The sequence below is a fragment of the Convolutriloba macropyga genome, chromosome 1 (assembly GCF_964194025.1).
Source record: "Convolutriloba macropyga chromosome 1, txConMacr16.3, whole genome shotgun sequence".
Lineage (NCBI taxonomy): Eukaryota > Metazoa > Xenacoelomorpha > Acoela > Convolutidae > Convolutriloba > Convolutriloba macropyga.
The window spans coordinates 67145153-67166751 of NC_134468.1; the positions used below are offsets into that span (position 1 = coordinate 67145153).

General features: G+C 32.1%; 1 long non-coding RNA gene across 1 annotated transcript; it reads right to left on the minus strand.

Annotated features, from left to right (window-relative positions):
- Positions 1 to 14959: 14959 nt before the first annotated feature.
- On the minus strand, positions 14960 to 21054 carry LOC142350836 (uncharacterized). Its single transcript, XR_012760919.1, has 3 exons — positions 20886 to 21054; positions 16304 to 16368; positions 14960 to 15201 (listed from the first exon to the last, which is right to left on the minus strand). It is a non-coding gene; the product is annotated as an uncharacterized LOC142350836 (long non-coding RNA).
- Positions 21055 to 21599: the final 545 nt, after the last annotated feature.

The following is a 21599-nucleotide window of genomic DNA, read 5'->3' on the forward strand; positions in this document are numbered from 1 at the left end:
GAAGAATTTGATGAAAAAATAATATCACTTTGAAAATAGGCATCAATTGAACGTCTCAAACAGCGCTTGGTGATCATGTCTTGATCTCAAGAAGAGATTGGCGATCTTTCAATCAAAGCGTACATGTTTTTTAAGAAAAGAGTAACTTTAGAAACACAAGGATAACTGAAGGACCCAGGAATCAAATTTCTTATCTCTTTTCAGCATAAATTGCAATTACATCAGTAGTGTTACCGTGACATTGCGGATGAAATCTTCAATCCAAGTAGAAAGATTGATTTTCGTACTAATTAAACCTAAACAAGGTTAAATATTACGTTTGATTTGTGGGCAGAAGATATTTGAAGTATTGATCGATCATAGCACATCTACACGTCCAAACTTCATCTAAATTATATCAAACTTTAAACGAAAACCGTTAAACCAAAACAACAATTATTGCCAATTTTTAGCATATGGAGCAGAAGAAATAATGCAGAGCTGGCATCGAAACAAAACTCACGAAGAGAGCGTGACTTGAAATATGATAAAATTTATCTTGACCCCGACGGTTATTCATTTTTATAGCAAAAACTTTTCCGAATATTTCTTTTATTGTAAATACATTGTCAGGAAACGGTTTTGTGGTAAAAACAATTGTCCAGCTTGATCTGTTTGGGTCTACATAAAAACGAGGTTGTCACCAAATTCCATACTGGTATTTTTATAGCCCATTTCTGTCAAACGCCGTCTTTTTATGGCATTTTTTAAGTCTATAGCTTGAATAGAGGACAACAGTCAACAAGAGCACCGAAATGCAAACTACAGACAAAACGAGCTGATGAGAAAGACAATCGAGTGCTGCTCTAAACCGTCCAATAGCGTTTTTGTCCAAAACAATGCCACTGAGCAAAGAAATTAATTGTGAAAAATATTAAACAAACAATAACGACCTCAATAACTCAACTTTAAAAATCAAAAATGCTTTAATAACCTGATTATTACGAACAATAAAAATTGGCAAAACTGATAACGAAACGTCCTAATTATTGAGCGAGTAGTTCTAAAGTTATTAACAGAATCATAGAATAGAAACATATAAAATGAAAGTTCTGGAAAACGTCAATTATGATTGTTTAAGATTAGAGTGAAAATGAGAGGGGTCAGTAATGAGATAAAACAGACAAAACAATAATCTTATTAGTTTATATAGGACCTGATATCTAGCTCATTTGTTCTTGAGCTCTCTTGGTTCAGCTCTTCATTATTGTTCAATTTTCCAGAAAATGATTACTTAAGCTATAACTCTTGTGTTTCTGCAAGAAACTACCTTTAAAGTTGATTGAATACTAAGTGCATACAAAACAGAATTAAAAGCACTGGAGGCAAACTGAAAATCTGTTATAAATATAGGGATGTTTTCCGTTTGTGCCCCCAGCCTAATTAGTGCATGCTGTTTGTGCCCCCCGGCGCTTTTGCCATATTTGTACTTAATGGGTTTCTTAGTAATGGTGCGTCCTCTGTAACTGAGGGGAGCATATCGTACTGGGGGCCACAATTTGAAGACATCACTATATAAGCTACTGTACGGAATCGTATCAGCAAATCATCTGAATGCTATAAACGGACAGTCATTCATAACTATCTTCGAAAAACAGTTTTCACATATCATCACTCTAAATGAGAAAGTTTCCGATCTATAACGCTCACTGTATATCTAAAAAGTTGGGAATTACATAAGACTGTTTCTGGAGAAACAAGTTCTTTGTTACACTAAGAGAAATAAGAGAAATCAGTTTCTGCAAGAAATCGATTTCTGAAACGAATATTTCTAATTTGTCGGCAAAATTTTTGCATGAGCCACTAATTTGCAAAAACAAAAAGTAAAAGCAAAAAAAATTTGAAGAAAATCTAACGATGAGAACGTGCCTTGAAATATGATGAAATTTGTCTTGAACCCGGCATAAATTCTTTTTAGAGCCATCACTTTTTTGAGAATTTACTTTATTGTAAGTACATTTTCTGGAAATAACTTTTTAATGGAAGAACTGTCCACGTGGACCTCTTTTTGTCTCTATAGAGGCTTGAATGCTATCAAATTCCATAAAAAGTGTTTGTATAGCCCATTTCTGTCAGGTACCGTTTTTTATGAACAATGACTTCAGGAGAATAATCAACGAGAGCACCGAAGTAAAGATCACAGACCAAAAGGAGCTGGCAAAAAAGTCAAATGCTGCTATAAACCGTCAAATAGCTTTTTCGTTCCGATTATTGCCAGTGAACTTAAGCGTTAATTACATAAATGTTTAAAAATGTTGTGATGTAAAATGTTGTAATGTTGTAAATATTAAAAAAAAAACAGAAACAATTTTAATAACTTAACTTTAATAATTTGTTAAAACAAATAAAAAATTTAATAACCTAATTTCAACTGACAATTAAGAAGGGCAAAACAAAACCAAATGGTGATTGCAATTGTCAAAAACGTTTTTGTCCTCATCATTGCCAGTGAACTATGCCGTTAATTTCAAAAACGTTAAAAGAGCAATAACAGCTGAATGACTTAACTTTATTAACTTATTAGAATTCAATAATATTTTTAATAACCTAATTATAACCACCAAAAAAGGACAAAACTAAAAACAAAACCTCAGAAAAGGGTAACGAGTAATTCTAAAGTTATAAAAAATGAAACATATATTACGAAAGCTCTGAAAAGCTTCAATTTTGATAGTTAAGGTTAGAGTTCCACTGTGATGGTCAGTATTGAGATAAAACATAAAAATCACAAAACATCACTTCCCAGTGAACCTGATAATAAGCTCATTAATTCTTGAACCCTCTTGGTTCTGCACTTTATAACTGTTCAATGTTTCGAAAAATGGTTCCTTAAGCTATAACCTCTTGTGTCTTTGTAAGAAAGTATCTTTCAACTTGATTGAATACTAAGTGCATACCAAACAGTACTAATAGCACAGGAGACAAACTCAGAATTTTTTTTATCTATATACGGATCTTTTCCGTTTGTGCCCCCAGCCTAATTGGTGCATATCATTTTTTTATAAAATTTTTTATATAATGCTTCAATGTGTAATGGCACGTGCTTTGTAAGTGGGGGAGCATAAATTACGGGGGCACAAACGGAAAACATCCCTTTATAAGCTATTGTACGGAATCATATCAATATAACAATTGAGTGCAAAAAATGGACAGTTATTCATATATCATTATAGTTTTAATATATCATCAGTCTCTATGAGAAAAATTGTTATCAAAAATGCTCCCTCTGTATATAATTGTGTGGGAATTAAGTAAGACTACTGGTGAGGAAACAAGCCCTGAGTGGCATAAAGAGAAATCAACTTCTGCGAGAAATCAATTTTCGAAACGATGAACACCTGAAGAAACAAATTGTCTCGAAAAATTTTACATTAGCCACCAATACGCAAAAACGAAATATTACACTGTACAATTTTTCAAAGAAAGTCAGACAATGAGAGCATGCTTTGAAATACGATGAAAAAATTTTTGAACACAACATGTTTTCTTTTTCACAGTCATCACACCCGAGAGTTTCCTTATTTGTATACACATTGTCTGGAGTCGATTTTGTGGTAAAAAAATCTGTCCAGCTTGACCTTTTTAGGTCTTTATAAAATTGAATTTGTCACCAAATTCCATACTCAGTATTTTAATTGCCCATTTCTGTTAAACAACGCCTTTTTTGAACTTTTTTGGGAGAGAAATTTTTTTGAGTGTACAGCTTGACTAGAGGAGAACAGTCAGCAAGAGCACCAAAATAAGACTGCAGACAAAATGAGCTCATGGGGAAGACATCTGAATGCTGCTCTAAAGCGAACGATAGCTTTTTGTCCAAATCGTTGCCGGTAAAGAATGAAATTAATTGAAACCATAACGGTTTTATTAGCTTAATTTTAACAAAATTAAAAATCAAGAATAATTTTGATGACCCAACCTTAACTATTAATAAAAAGGGCAAAATTGATATTAAAAGTGAATAGAAACATATAAAATGAAGGCGCTGAAAAACGTCAATTCTGATTGTTTAAGGTTAGAGTGAAATGAGACTGGTCAGTAACAAGATAAAAAAGTAAAACAAAAAACTTTTTAGTATCTATAGGAACTGATATCTATCTAATATAGCTCATTATTTCTTGAACTCTCTTTGTGGGGGAAATTCTGAGTGAGATTTCTGCGATAAATCAATTTCCAAGAAGAAGAATCTTGAAGAGGAAATAAATGGTCTGAAAAAATTAGCCACTAATTCGCGAAATTTATATATAACAGCGCACAACTTTTTTAAAGAAAAAAGACTGAAGATGAGAGTGTGCCCTGAAACAAGATGAAAATTGTCTTGAACCCGACATATTTTATTTTTTAAAGACATCATTTTTCTTTAAATATATTTTCTGGAAATAATTTTTTGGTAAAAGAACTGTCGTACTTTTAGACCTCTGTGTGTCTATATAGAGGCGAGAATGCTATCAATTTCCTTACTAAATATTTTTATAGCCCATTTCTGTCAGGTACAGATTTTTTATGAACATTTTTGGCAGAGGACTTTTTTTGGTCTATATGTTCTTAGAGGACAATAGTCAACGAGAGCACCGAAGTAAATATCTCAGACAAAATGAGCTGACACAAAAAATAGTCAAATGCTGTTCTAAACCGTCAAATAGCTTTTTCTTAAGCCTTAATTACATAAGTGTTGAAAAATGCTGTGATGCTTAAAAATGTTGTAATGTTGAAAATAATTAAAAAAAAAACAAAAATAACATTAATAACATAACTTTTATAACTTGTTTAAACATCTAACTTTAACTGACAAAAAAAGGATAAAACCAAAACCAAATTTTGCTTTCAACTGTCAAGTAGCTTTTTGTCCTCATGATTGACAGTAAACTATGCGTTTAATTTCTTAATTTCAACAAATGTTTAAAAACGTAATAACAGCTTTAATAACTTATTTTTAAGAATTTATTGAAAATCAATGATAAATTCGAAAACTTACCTTTAACTAAAAATAAAAGGTCAACCCTAATGTACGAGTAGTTCTGAAGTAATAAAGGAAACACTTAAATTGAAAGCGCTGGAAAGCTACAATTTTGATTGTTAAGGTTAGAGTTTTACTAAGATCGTTAGTATTGAGATAAAACAGACAAATCACAAAACATTACTTCCCAGTGGAAATGATATTTAGCTCATTAAATCATGACCCTCTTGGTTCTCCTCTCTATTAGCCTTCAATGATACAAAAAATGATTAGCTCAGCTATCAGCCTTGTGTGGGTGTAAAATATACCTTTCAAGTGTTGATTGAATACTAAGTGCATACAAAACATAATTAATAGCACAGGAGGCAAACTGAAAATCTGTTATCTATATGGGGATGTTTTCCGTTTGTGCCCCAGCTTAATGGGTTCATGTTATTTGCGCCCCCAAGCGCACGTGCCATATTTATATATAACGGGTTACTATGTAATGGCACGTGCTCTGTAACTGGTGGAGCATAACGTATTGGCTGGGCACAAAAGAATAAAATCCTATATAGGCTATTAAACGGATTCACATCTATGTATCAACTGAGTGCTATAAATGGAAATTCGTTCATAACCATTTTTGAAAAACAGTTTTAATATATCATCAGTCTCTGTGAGAAAATATCTTATCAATAAGGCTCCCCTCTGTATGTCATTATAAGAGAACTAAGTAAAACTATTGGTGGGAAAACAAGCCCTGAGTGGTAAAGAGAGAAATCAATTTCTGTGAGAAATCGTGTTTTGAAACGATGAACATCTGAAGAAGAAACAAAGACTTTTACAGGAGCCACTAATTTGCAACATTGAAATGTTAAAGCGTTTAATTTTTCTTCAAAAATACTGGAGATGAGAGCGTGCCATACAATATGATGAAATTTGTCGTTAACCAAACCGATTTTTGTTGAAAGTCAACATTTTTTCGAGAATTTCGTTAATTGCAAAACACATTGACTGGAAATGGTTGTGCGTTAAAGACACAGTTAACAATTTAGGTCTATATAAAGTTGATGATGCCTCCAATTTCCAGACATATTTTAAAGTTCAATTTTGTTAAACATTGTCTTTTTATGATTATTTCTGGCAGACAATATTTTTAATGTCTATAGTTTGACTAGAGGACAACGAGAGCACCAAAGTAAGGATCGCAGAAAAAAATTGAGCTGACAAAAAAGACACTCAAACTTTGCTCTAAACCCTCAAATAGCTTATTTGTCCCCATTAAAGCCAGTGAACAATGCCGTTTTCTACATAAAAAGATAAATAAACAAAATTTTTTTTTAAAAGGCAAAGCTGAAAACAAAAAGTCATTTTATTGAAGGAGTAGGGCTAAAGTGTTTAAAATAGAGCAAAATAAAATGAAAACGCTGAAAAACTTCAATTTTGATCGTTTAAGTTTAGAGTGCTATTGAGACGTGTCTGTAATGAAATAAATCAGAGAAGTAAAAAAAATTATCACTTTGTGTAGGACCTAATATTTACCTGATTACTTACTGAAAACTCTTCAATGTTACAAAAAATGATTACATAAGCTATAAAATTTGTGTTTCTGTAAAAAATAGGTTTCAAGTTTTTTAAATACAAAGTGCATACATAAGAGAATTAATATCACAGGAAGCAAACTCGAGTTTAGTTATCTTTGTAGGCTAATGTACGGAAAACCTATCCATGTATCAACTGAGTACTATAAAAAAGACCATCGTTCATAATTATCTATGAAAAACAGTTTTAATAAATCATCAGGATATATGGGAAAGTTTCTTATCTATAACTCTCCCTCTGTATAGAATTATTTGAGATTTAGGTAAGACTATTTAAGGGGAAACAAATTCTGAGTGGTATACAAAATCACTTTCTGAGACAATTCAATTTTCGAAACAAGGAACACCTAAAGTAGAAATAATTTCTCTGTTAAATTTTGCATTTGCCACTAATTTCAGTTATTTATATATTAAAACGTGCATTTTTTTCAAAAAAGATTGACGATGAGAGCGTGCCTTAAGACATGATGAAGTTTGTCTTGAACCCAACAGGTTTTTTTTTCTAAAGTCAACACTTTTTCGAAAATTTCTTCTAATTGCAAAATTCATTGTCTGAAAAAAACTGTCCGAGATGACTTTTTGTGTCTATATAAATTCGAGGAGGTTAACAATTTCCATAATATTTTTTAAGCTCATTTCAGCACCGTCTTTTTATGAACATTTTTGGCAGAAGACATTAATTTTACTCTATAGATTGAATAGAGGTCAATAGTCAACAAGATCCCCGAAGTAAAAATCACAGACAAAACAAGGAAGATCGTTAAACTGCGTTCTCTCATTATGTTCCGACCCCAGCTCATCTACATTTTTGACCTAATTGACAACCAAATGAAGAGACAACAAAAATAGATGTTTGACTTTTAAAAAACAGTTGTTTCAAAACCTAACTACTTATTGAATTATTTAATGCCATGCCTCAATACAATGCTCACGAGATTTGCTATTAAAAAGAATACCAGAAAAAAAACAAAGGACGAAGTAATTTTTAAAAGAATTCACAGCAAAAACTCAATATTTAAATTTAAGAGCACCTAATAACAACGTCAAAATGCAATTAGATAAAATCTTAACTACATAAATTTACTTTTTTCATACAATGCAGCAAATGGAAGTTTTCTTTAATGAGACTATGTGACGAGTCGACAAAGAGAAAAAATAATCAGGCGAAATTCAACAATCAATCAACATTTTTCAAACCAAATAATTTTAAAAGCCTTAAAAATCGCTAGCTTACAAAAGAAAATAATTTCGAATAGATTTACTATAAAATCATTATAAAAGCAATGGAACCTGTCTTTTGCGAGACTAAGTCATGGAAACGGACTAAATATTCAGAAAAACTCAAAAACTTACAAATAATTTGCGAAAACGCAAATTATTGAAGCCATTTAAATCACTAGCTATTATGTCAATATCAAGTATTTCCATTTCAGTTTTTATTTATACTGATTCATCTAATATTACTATGAAAGAAAAAAATAAGCTCATTTGGGCCACATTTGAAAATCATTGGGATCTGTTATTACCCGAATGAGCTCGCGGATTTGAAAAAGAAAAGCAAATACACCACTAGCAAAAATTCCATGAAAATGCTTTTTTGTCAAACAAAACATCCGTTACAGAATAGATCAGTAGATTTGTTAAAATTAAAAAACAAGGAATTGGATGGGATCTCTCAATGGTGAGAAAAAGTTACAAGTTGACGAAAGCCACAACAAAAAAGAAAAGATTGAAAATTCTTTGAAAAATTATATGATTAAAAGTCTTCAGACTATTTGCTATAAACTGGCAGCTTTGAGAAATATCATTCATTCAATCTTTACTTACAAGTTGATGAGACCGGTCAGCATTCTAGGGCCACTTAAAAAAAACAGACAAAAAGAGCGATTTCAAATAAAAAATTTAGCGAGAAAAGTGTCCAAGACATCAAAAATGAAGTTTTCGGTAAAATTTTTCTTTTTGATCAAATTTTTAACAGCATTGGGATTTTTCTTTTTAGCAATATGAATTCAAAAAATCAACAAATATGAACAAATACATTAAAACCACAAAGTTCTTCAGAAAACCCGTAGTTTCAACGCCAATAATTTCATTGTTTTTCAACGGAAGCGAATAAAAAAGCAAAAATATGCCTCGATTGGACAAAAAGGATGTTTTTCATTCATAAGTCATCAAAAAGACATTACAACAAGTCATTGACTATGAAAGCAACAATAATTACAGGCAAAATCCAAAAAATTAGTAAAAAAAAGCGCAAGAATAAAGTGTCGAAGCCATTTGAACCGTAAGCTTTTTTCTGAAAGATTTATCTATGATCCATTGAACGTCCCCATAAAGCCAATGGAGACTATGAAAATTAAGAAAATGTGATAAGGTTTCGGAAAAACCAAAATTACGAAAACCAAAATTACAAAAAAGCCAAGATTCATAAAACCAATCGTTAGAAAAAAACCGCTATCTAGATAAATTTTTATTGAAGTAGAAGTTAAAGGGCGTGCTGTCGTTGCTGGGACTGACTTATCGTTCACAAAAATAATTTTATGATTTGTTTTTGTTTAAAAAAGGTTTTCGAAAAAACATTTTCATAGTACTAACAGCCATTATACCCAATAGCTTTCAACGGATATCAATAAGTACGCTCAGTTATGCCTCATTGGGAGATAAAATATGTTTATCATGCATACTTAATCAGGTAGAAATCACCATAAGTCTTTTGACTATAAAAACAACAACAAAAACAGGCAAAAACCAAAATTTCATTAGAAAAGTGATAGAAGAAAGTGTCGAAGCCATTTAAACCAATAGTTTCCCTTAGCAAAACTTTATCTATGATCCACTGAACCTCTAAAACAATGTAGCTGTCAATAATAGGATAATGTGAATATGATAAGATTTCAAAAAGAACCATTGTTACAAAAATATCAAAAAATTTTGAATTTCCTCTTTTCAAATCTTGTGGTATTGAAGTCCAATATAACCAGTATATAGAAAATAAAATCACTAACCAAATTAATTTTGGTTGCAGTAAGAAGGAGATGTGTCCCGTCATTACTGAGGCTGACTTACAGTTCATGAAAAATAAGTTTAATTTTGGTTAATGTTAAAAATTTTCTTCGAAATTTAATTTTCAATGTCTAAACAGCAATTAGCTGTCCACTTAAAGCAATAGATAGGTTCAATTAATGGTCATTACAAAAACTATTGCACTTTTAGTTAGAAATTTTACGCCATACGACTCAAAAAATTTGTAAAATCTCAAAAAGAAAAAGAAAATTTCATTTAAAATTACGAAAAGTCAGAGCCGAAGCCAAAAAAACGATAGTGATTGCTTGAAATCGAATTTTTTGCTTATTGGGCTTCATTTGTCTGTAAATGAGATTTTCTATTAACGGAACTTTGGATTTGAAATGTGACTAGTCTCTAGGTGACTTAAAAAACAAAAAAAATATGAAAAATTTTATAAAAAAAGGAGCTCTCAATTAGAATTCGATTTTTTATATTAAACTTCTCTATGAGACCATAACTTGTCTTTTTGTCGCCTTTCGTCTATTAGGAACACAAAATTGATTCATTTTGCTGTGTGAAATGTAATCTCGAATTACTTTTTTATAGGAAAGATCTTAATTTGAAAAAAAATTACACTGAAATTGAACAAAAGTGAAAAATCTTTTTAATTTTGAATTTGATGAGCTTTTTAATGGCACCACTCCCAATTCGCTATGATGAATATATCGACCGGCCATAATTGTCTGAACAAAAAAACCCATTTGATCATCATTGCCAGTTAACTATGCCGTTAATTACATAAAATTAAAAAAATAACAGCTTTAATAATATAACTTAAATAACTGATTAAAAATCTATATTAACTTCAATAAAAAACAATAAAAAAGGGCAAAACTAAAAACAAAACGTAGTGATTATTGAACGAGTAGTTCTAAAGTTATTGAAATAGAAACACTTAAAACGAATAGGCTGCAAAACTTCAATTTTTATTGTTTAAGGTTAGTGTGTCAATTAGATGGGTCAGGAATGAGACAAAACAGCCAAATCAAAAAGCTTATCACTTTGTATAAGACCTGATAAATATCTGTTTAAATCTTGAACTCTCTTGGTTCAGCTCTCTATTAGCGTTCAATGTTCCAGAAAATGATTACCTAAGCTATAACCCTTGTGTTTCTGAAAGAAATTACTTTTCAAATTAATTGAATACTATGTGCATACAAAACAGTATTAATAGCACAGGAGGCAAACTAAAAGTCTGTTATCTATTTTACGGAATCACATCAATGTATCAACTGAGTGCTCTATATGGACAGTCATTCATAATTATCTATAAAAAATGGTTTAAATCCGTCATCACTCTATACGAGAAAGTTTCTTATCTATAACGCTCCCTCTGTTTTCTATCTTCACTAATTCGTTTTGTGTTTTGTTTTTGCTTATTTGTCCGTTCGTGGCATTGGATCCGGTTGCCCAGGTGCTTGTCTACAATTTAGTCTACTGAATGCTGCCATGTTGGATGCTTGGCGTTCGTTCCTCCTTTATAATACGCCAGTGGCAGTACCACAATTCCGCTTGAAGCTCGTGTACATTTGCAGTCTCTTTCGCAACAAGGAGCACTCGTGGCTATTGCACGAGGTTCACTGCCATGGTTACAGCAGGGCTTGTGCGGTTATTTCACACGGAAAAAACTTCGCACCTAATACAGACCCAACGTATTGGTGACTTAGAAAATATTAGAGTAAAAATTTGCTAAACATCTATGTCATTCAACCTGCATTACTCGAGAAAAGAGCAAAGAAAAAGCGATAATCAACAAGAGCACCGATGGAAACATTACAGGCATATTGAGCTGACTAAAGAAGCTGAAATGCAGCTCAAAAACTTGTATTTTCAAGTGACTCAAGAAAGCGGTTAGAAACACATTTTTTACAGTGCCGATGAAATTGGATGGTTGTGTTTTGTGCCGCCATTTTTGTGGGCGTGTCTCTTTTGAAACAACAGATAGAAATTTCGCGTTGAATTTAGCGTTGGTCTTACATAATGTTGTCTTTTTAAGCGTAAATCTTATTTAATTTTGCGTTGAATTTAGCGTTGATTTTTGGGGGCTAAGTGTGGTTGTTTTTGTGTGTGCGTGGGTGTGTGAGTGGGGGGATCGGGGTGGTGGTGGGTAGGCGGGGGATAGATAGGTATGTGGGGGGTTAAGATTAGGGCTAGGATACCGATTTTAGAGTCCTAAAACCGATTTGTTGTCAAATACATGATGCAATTTAAATGCCTCTATATAGATGTCTGCTTTTGTATACTATACCAAGAAGTACTTACCGCCAACAGTATACCGGCCGAGTTGTCAACGAAAAAAAAACGCAAAATTATGTAAGGTTAGCTGTGAAAGCGTTTAATTACGTTTGAGCGTTGAAAAAAATATATTGCCGTTTTTAAGCGTAGGCCTTGCAATATTTGGCGTTGAATTCAGCGTTGATCTTACATAATGTTGCGTTTCTAAGCGTAGATCTTACATTATATTGCGTTGAATTTAGCGTTGAGTTTGGGGCTAAGTATGGTTGTTTTTGTGTGAACGTTTGTGTGTGTGTGTGTGTGTGTGTGTGTGTGTGTGTGTGTGGGGGGGGGGGGGGGGGGGGGAAGATAGTGGGGTTGGTGGCAGAAATGAAAAATTAATTTGAAAAGCGCTAATGAGCGTTGGTGAATTAGAACACTCATGGCAACTTTCTAGCATATTTTTTGCGTTGAATACGTTAAATTTAGTGACGTAAACTCAACGCTTTTAATACAAATTTACGGACGAAGTTGCAACGCTAGTTGCCGCTTTTCTTATTGCATTAATATCGAAGATTGACAATTTTTAAACACAACCAAGTGATGACGAAGCTAGAGCAAAAAAAGCAAACGTATAATCAATGAAAAAATCACTATAATTGATCAATAATCTGAAAGACAAAAAACAATGAGCCACAAAGAAAAACCATTACATTAACTCAATTTAGCTGCAATATAAAGCATTTAGACCTGTAAAACCTGAGATTAAAAGACTTTTCAATAGATCAGAAAGAACTGTCAAAACAATAGCCGATATATTCTTATAAACAATTTTAGGACAGCAGTAGCCTCTAACAAGAATAATGTAAAAATTTCTCTTAATTAATCATTTTATTCAGGAATTTAATGACTTTTCTCAACTTTTAGACAATTTAAAAAGTACCAACAAGCAGGCAAAGTTGAGAACGTTGTGCAAAAATTACTGAATAAATCATGGGCCAAGAGTGTTACGCACGTCGTTAAACTCATTAAGCGTTGAATGAAAACATATAACAGATCTATTTGAACCACAATCCAACTAAGAATTTCCAACTAAGACATGTGACAGCACAACGAAAACGCTCAGAAAGGCACAAGAAGTCAAGAAGTTGCCTACTTTTTTTTTAAAAAAACTGAAAACAACGAGTGTCCAAATTGTTAAAATACTTAAATACAGATTCAAACTTATAAATCACTTCCATTAAGCATCATGTAACATTAATGATAGCTGCCATTAATGACATTACATGATAGGACAAAAATAGGAGCAATAAAAACGATGAAAATTAGTAAAATATTATAGGGAAAAAGTGGTTTCAAAGTCGTTAAAAACTTTTGAATTGAAACCGTCGATAAGCTTTTATTGTCTTCATCAGAAAGCGAGTGAACTATGCCATTAATAAATAAAATGACAAGACAACAAATTTATATTTAAGAATCGGCGAAACTCAAAAAACCCGTTTCAGTTTTTGATCTGAAGTAGTGTTAAAGTTGTTAAAATGGAAACATAAAAAGAAATCGCTAAAAATCCCATTTGCTTGTTTAAAGATCGAGTGCCAAAGATCGAGAGGGGTCACAAATGAGATAAAATAGACAAGACAGAATTAAATTTGAAGTCGAGCAAAACTCAAAAATTCGCTATTAAATCAGGAAAAAACCAGTGTCAAAGTCATAGATGCCAATAACTGCTCTCTGATAAACTTGAAAATTAACCATGAAGACCATTCAGACAGATGCGTATTAATTAAAAATTATTATGACACTGACAAATTAGACCTGAATTGCCTCTGACAAATCTGACCGAGAATGTAAATTAATTCACTTCTGCTAAAATAATAAATGGGATTTATATTACTTTTGCTGAGATAAATTACATTTAGAAGCTTTATTTTTTAAAGAGAAAATAGTAATCAAATTTTGCAAAATTAGAAAAGTTGCGAATCACCGGTTCCAGGCTAAAAAGCTTTAGCCTGAATTTCATTTTATGAAGGTAACGCAATTGCTTTTTATTGTAGTTTAAAACTAATGTATTGGTATTTTCATTCTTCAGTGTCCTTAATTGTGATCCACCATATCAAACTAACAGATTGAGCAAGTTATTGTATTAATTCATGGGACTTGGTTGATGTTAATCCTTTACAACGTCTGCAGCCGGATTTGGTAGTCGGATTTGGTAATCGGATTTGGTAATCGGATTCTGCTTTTGAATGCATCGCAAATCAACAAATATTATAAAGTCCTTATTTGCGGAATTAAGGCAACAAAAGATGTAGCCTAAATTCCACTATTGAACGTAACCGAACTTCACGTGCCGCACGTGAATTTATTGCGGCATGAGAAAAATTTAATTCTTTCTCAGAAACCGACAAATTCAAACACTCTTTTCTAACTATATTTTAAAGCAATTAAAATTAATTTCGATCCCCAAAACTACTTGAATTTTACTTCTTTTACTACTCCTGTCTGATTGAAACTAATTCTCTAGCTTGACTCTTCGTTGACAACCAGAAGTCAACAAAAGTGTGTACAGATCTTAGAGAAGGCAGCGCCCCAATACAATTCAAGGTCTGTGAACTGGTATATGAGTAAAACATTTTGGTAACACCGGTTTCAGCTAAAGGAACGGTTTTTGAGTTAAGCAGTAGATTTTTTGTTTTTTAAAGCCTGAAAAGAGAGGTAGTCGTGTGCAACTTGAAACTTTATCCCGCTCGAGTGATTCAAGGGAATGGGTATTTCTTTGTTTATCACAGTATTGAAATAATTAATTAACTGAATAAATGAAATTTTAGCTTAAAATTGGCTGAAGTGGACAAACTGGGGCTTAATCAAAACTATTATTGGAAAAGACTGTGGCTTCAAACTATATTTATAGCAAGTGTCTGTAAAGTTATTACAACACTTTTTGTCTTTATGATAACAAATTTATTTGAAAAATAAGGACAAAAATTTTTTATCCTCAAATGAACATCACATCGAGTACCCACTGCGAGATTATAACTATTCACCTTTAGACTAAAAGCTTAAGTAAGATTCTAAATTTAATTTTCACAAGATCTGAAAACAATTTATCATCAAGAGTAAATTACAAGAATCTCATGGCAATTATTTCAAGGCTTTTTTTTGAATATATGACGTACATTTGCCAGTGTCGCATTATAACACCTGAAAGAAAATATGAGACCCTCATCCCTTCTCAAATTGTAATGTCATTTGTCTGATTAGCGTGATTGAACATCTCTCCGTGTTCTCTCCATGCGCAAATTTTCTCCATGCTCAAGGTGATGAATTTGGCCGGTCACGACGGCTCTTGAAAACCAAACTGTTCTCACATGAAGCTTTGAAGCAATGCAAAAGCAGCCGAAATTTCCCTCAAAATTTTAAAAAAACTTCTTTTCTTTAGCAAAGATAATCACGTGATATGTCCATTATAAATACCGTGTATTACATACATGTAATATCAAATTTAACTTTAGTTCATTAATAGAGAAATCTAAGACACAGGTGACTAAATAATCAATTTTAATGTGAATAGTTTTTACTTAATGCTATTTAGCGCTAAAAATGGAGCACTTATATTTGTTTAGCACATTAGACTACCGTTTTCAGTCGATAGTCGTTATCAGTTATTGTTTCTGGCATATGCGCTTGGTTTCATTCCACTTATTATTAACTCGGTAAGTTCAGAAAACACAGGCTGGATTTTATGTCCGGATGACAAAAACAAGCAAATTTGAAAAGTTCAATGATAATTGAATGAAAATGAAATACATAAAAATAGTAAATAGAATCGAAAAAAAATAAATTAAATTAATATAAAAAGTAATAAATAAATAACTGAGGACACATAGTAGCAAAGTCATAAAAATATTCAGCTATCAGTTGCAATCAATACAGGAATTCATTTTTGTCTCATTGGAACCCAATGCAACCTATCATTAGAGCGACTATGAGAGGAGACAACAACAGATCAGCAAAACAAAACAAATGCAAGAATGGTTTTTTGAAAATAAATATCTCCGAAATCTCAGAAAAAGTAGCCACCAAAGGAGGGATTTAAGAAACGAAAAAACATCATTAGAACATATGCCGCTTTCAGTGGCATTTACAAAAAATCAGGAGAAAAAGAAGAGTGAAAACAGTTGTCAAATTAACGCACGTGAAATAACGCACAAAAATGTTTCGTCCCTGAAACTGAAAATATGTTCAAGCACCATTTTTCCACTCAAGGTTATACGCAGATTTTGAAAGCTCGCGTTTTGAAACTATTAGAGTTTTCGCTCCCTTTACTGCATCAGTGTGACTGAAAACACCACTCTATTTCAAATTTTTTGGATTGTAATAATTGCAAATTTAATTTAATGTCATTTCAATTAAACGTCAAACTCAAAAAGCTTGGTTTTCAATTGACATTATCCGATGACATCTCATTTCCTCCTAAGTTTCTCCAGAATTTCCCAATTCTTCGTCGATCAACTAAAAGCAAGCAAACTGTTAACCTTGTTTAGGAAATTTTTTAAATGTATTTTAAACCAGCTGTTTTCTAGCCCCCTTAAATTTTACTACACTTTAAGAAATATAAAACACCAGGTCGGGAAGAAACTGTTCTTACACATAAGAAAAGATTATTCTCGTTCTTGATAAATTGTTCAGCAACTTTCAACCTTTGGTATCATTGGCCTGAACGCGAGAAACATTGGGTAGGCTTGCTTGGTTGGTTATTGTTAGTTTTGTGCGTAAAAAATCGCTGGTATCATTAATTCTGTGAGATTATGTGACATACAATGTTTTTGGTACTGTTGGTAATATTAGTAAATTTTAATAAAATTTGCATTCAAAAAAGCTTGCAATTTAGTTGTTTCGAGTATAACAAGAAAAATTTGAAATGGCTCATGTTTCACAAAAAATCTGACGCACACCTAATTATTTGATTATGATGTTCAGTATAGGTTGAACAAATGTTTTTTTGAAAAACATAAGGAAAAAATATGCCAGTTTCACATCTTTTTCATGTTTCTTATACAAAATTGTTCTCCTGTACAATAAATTATACCACTATTTGGGTGCAAAAGACAGATTTTAATCCGAATTTGCACTAATAATAACCAAAATTCACGAATCCTTAGACCAAAAAAAGTTTTTTTCAATATTTCTGAAGGGCAATAAACATAACCAGAATTGATTGTTCACATAATTGTTCAAATGTGGTTGCTGCCAGTCATCTTCGCTCTTTCTTCAATTATTTTAATCCTTAAAAAAATTTCTCAAAACTTGTTAAATATCATTAATCTTCTGGAAACAGTAGATTTTTTGAGATTTCTACTGTAAATGGTACTTGGAACACTGGTGGGCACTATTTGTGTGTAAAAGTCTAAAACTAAAAATCTAAATTAAAAATAGGAAAAAAAATAATCTGGGTACAACTTAGGAGCTCTTCGATCTCCTCAAATATGGCTCAGACTTGTTTTTTGTCCTATTACGACAAATTACGATAAGATAATCATATGACTGAAGAATATTGTTAGCAGCTATAAGCAAATTTAAATAAAATAAGCAAAACAGTAATGTTTCTGTTTTTGAACACAATTAATTCTGTTTTTTTTTCATTCGGTTTCAGGTCTGTTTCCAAATCATTCTCCAAGAATTCCAGATCAATTTTTGGTCGTATTATATTTGCAAGTGCTACAAAATCCAATGGCCGACAGGTCAAACAATTTTTTTATGATGTGTTAAACATTTCATTCGTGCAAAGAAATACGCAACATAATTTCAATTTCTTTAACTGCCATCACCATTAGGTTTATTAAATTCTAATTTGGAACGAGATTGGTTGGTTTATTAATCATGAGCTTGCAAGTCAAACAATTACCTTGCCGCTAAACAAGAACTTACAGAAAAAGAATTTAATTATACGAAATTACTTGAATTTATTAGCATACAATTCTGTAGTTTTTAAAATACTATGACCATGAACTTGCGACCAGCTCAAATCAATCTAGAACCATTGCTTCTACGTCCTTTCATCAATAGAAAATTGGGTGATTTAACAGTTAAAATGCGATTTTTGGCTTATATCGGTGACAAAGTAGTCGCATAACCGTTTTCTCTATGCTAATGTAACTTGTGAGACCACGCAAGTTGTACATTAGGCGTAAATATTTCCTCATACTTTTTAGCCACCAATTTATTTTCATGTTGAATAAGTTTTCCAAAAATTATGTTTCAGCAATCAAAAATGGAGTCATAAATTGAAGTCTTGTTTAAAAAACATTTGAACAATGAAACTTTTTTCATTTGAGAATCACAAAGAAAACTTTTTGAATAATAAACTCTCTCTTAGAATTAAAAACTGACTCTAGCGACAGATCAGCACACGTTTGAACCATACTTAAGCAACAATAATACATAATTTGCATTTTGCAGTCAATATAGTGAGAGTCAGAGAGAGAGAGAGAGAGAGAGAGAGAGAGAGAGAGAGAGAGAGAGAGAGAGACAGAGAGAGAGAGAGAGAGAGAGGAGAGCGGAGAGCGGAGATAGGAGAGAGGAGAGAGGAGAGAAAGAGAGAGAGAGAGAGAGAGAGAGAGAGAGAGAGAGATAGAGAGAGAGAGAGAAGGAGCGAAAATGAGAAAGATGGAAGCGAGAGATAGATAGATAGATAGAGAGAGAGAGAGAGAGAGAGAAAGAGAGAGAAATCCCAGTTACAACATTAATTCCGTCTCAAAAACTGTTAGATTTCTCAAAATTGACCACTTAAAGGTTTAAACTGGCTTCATGAAACAATCAGAATGTTGATATACCTTAACTAACTTCTGTTTTTACCTGCAATTGTTGGGATAAAAATTACACATGGTACTTTGACGCATCACAGAGTGGTGCAGAAAAGTCACCTAAATGATTATTAAAAATTTAAAATAGAAATACCTTGCAGGAAAAATGTTAATGACTTCCAGTATTCATTACTAGGAATAAGTATGATTTTTTGGTCTTTAAGTGACTATTAATGTGGTACTTATAGTAGGATTGCAGTAAGAAATCAAGTATTACAGTAGAAATCCCGGACACTGTTTCAAATTTTGAATACCTAACTCTCAACCAGAATTTGATGTCTTACAACTTGTTGATCAGTTACAAGTTTCTATGGGTACTCTAAAGATCTCTAAGGAGAACGTCAGCCTCCTACAGAATTTTAAAAACAAACAGAGCTGGACAAAGCCTTATTTAAAATCCAAACAAAAAAAACAAAACTGATAACGTGTTTACCACTGTTACTAACCAAAATTATTGTTCGGTTGTTAAAAGAGTTTATCATTCAAAAAGCACACAAAACATTGTTGAGAAAAAATTCTTTAATTTTCCGGAGAAGCCAATGAAACATGACTATATGCTAAAGTACCGGAGAAAATCATACTGTTTTACGTTAAAAGCACGCAGATATTTGTATTCTTGCTAAGAGTTACTGAAATAACGAATAATAAATGGAGTATGATAAAAAATGTTTAAACATAGCTATCTACAAATCTATCAGCTACAGAAAATATTGGATAGTTCTAAATTAAATGATCCCGAATATTATAATAGTACGTCAATGAAATTTTTTATTATTGAGAATAATTGAGAAGACTGTAAAAACGACTCGTAAATAAGGTTAAAACTAAAGATCAATTTATAACTGAAACCACAACTTTTTACTAACGTGGCAAAGTTAAAAAAAATTTTGACAGTAAACTGAAAGTTAAGTAAGTTTTATTTTCGCTCCGCTGTATCTTAATGAATTCGGTCATTGCCCAAAATGTAAGCCGAGACGACAGAAAGAACAAACGCTGGCAATTTTGAAAATTTCACAATTCATTGAATGGAATTCAAATAAATAAAGTAAAAAATTGAATTATAAGAAACGAAAACGAAATAAAGAAAGGACGTAATGTCTCATTAGAACCCAACGTGACGTGCCATTAAAGCAACTAAGTGAAGAAACAACAAAGAGATAAGTAAATACAAGCAAGATACAAAAAACGCAAAGTATGGTTTTTTTAAAACAAAGAACTCTAAAATCTGAACAATAACCATCCCTTGAGTAATTTTAAAATCGCAAAGAAGCACTATTAGAACACATGTATAGCCTTCAGTAGCATTTGCAAGGAATGAGTAGCAAAAATAGCGAAACCAGTGATTAAAACAACGCACGTAAAATATTATTTGCTCTCAAGAACCGAAAAATTGAAAAACACTATTTTCTTACTCAAATTCATATATGCATATTGTGAAAGCTCACGTCTTAAAACTGCTCACTTTTTACTCCCTTTACTGCTTCAATGTGACTAAAGATACCAATATAATTTGACTTATCATTGACAACTAAAAGTCTGATCAGCGCGCCAATAAAATGTAAATGTTACGGATTTTAAAAACTGCAAGATTATTTCAAAACTCATTTCAATTAAACCTCAAATACAAATAGTTTGGTTTTCAAGAGACATTAACCGATGATGCGCCGTTGAGCTTTCTCACCCATTTTATCCATCCTCGTCGTTGATTAACTGAAAGCACGCGACAATTTTGTTAATCTTTTTCATTATGGTTTTTAGATTCTTTATATCCAGGCCCCTAAAATTTACAACAATGTTTAAAAGGAAAATATCTGGCTCGAAAGAAACTATTTTGAGATGTAAGAAAAGATAACTCTCGTTCTTGATGACTCGATTCATAAACTTTGGTATCTTCGGTTTAAATGCGAGAAATCTTCGGTATGTTTTTCTGGTTTGTTATCGTCAATTTTGAACGTCAGAAGTATCTGGCATGATCAATTTCAAGAGGTTTTACGAACTAGGATATTTTTGGTATTGTTCGTTTTGATCATTAAATTCTACAAGTGCACAATTTGCATATATGGATTCGCAATCGAACATTTTAAAAATAACTAGATTTTGCTGTTTCTCAATCTACTTTCGATCTAATTTTGCGGGAAGAATTTTTACAGTAATTTTGATACTTACCGTTGTTCGTTGGTTCCAAGTCAGCCAATTCTTTTCTCTCGGGACGAAGGATTGTAGTTTGCAAAGTACTTGCTAGTATCAAAAACACAAGAAGACTTGAAATTATTTGAATTTTCATTATTTATAACGTCAACTATCTCTGACTTTTGTTAAACGCAAAATGAAAATAGTTTTAAAACTTCTGGTATAAATAGTGTCAATTTCAGAGCGCTGTTGTGCCACGTTTCATTTAATGGGTCAAAATTGTGTTGGTGAAGAACTGTTCACATCAATCTTCAAAATTGAACTATGTCGACACGATATTTTGTTGTGTCGGAAATTGAGGATCTGAATGAATTTAGGCACTTTTTTCACAAAGAGCTGTCATTTACTTTTCTGGGTTATTGGCGGTTTCTTATTTTGTTTATTATCCGACACACAAAGATAAGTGACCTTATTTGTTTCAATTTTTTGAGTATGAAGTCTTTGAAATTTTTCGGATCTTACTTTTTTGACAAGCTGAGAAAAATAAATCTGCCGGGAAACGATAGAAAGGAACATATCAGCCATCAAAAATATTTCTTGAACATTGTTTTTTTTATATTGTTCTGCTTCAATAAATGTTTGCTTCCCTGCCCTAGTTGAGGGGACCAAACGAAAACGACAAAAAAATTGCGAAATTTTTGGTATCTTTGGATTCAAACGTAAGGAAGCTTTGTTTTGTTCGGTTTGTTC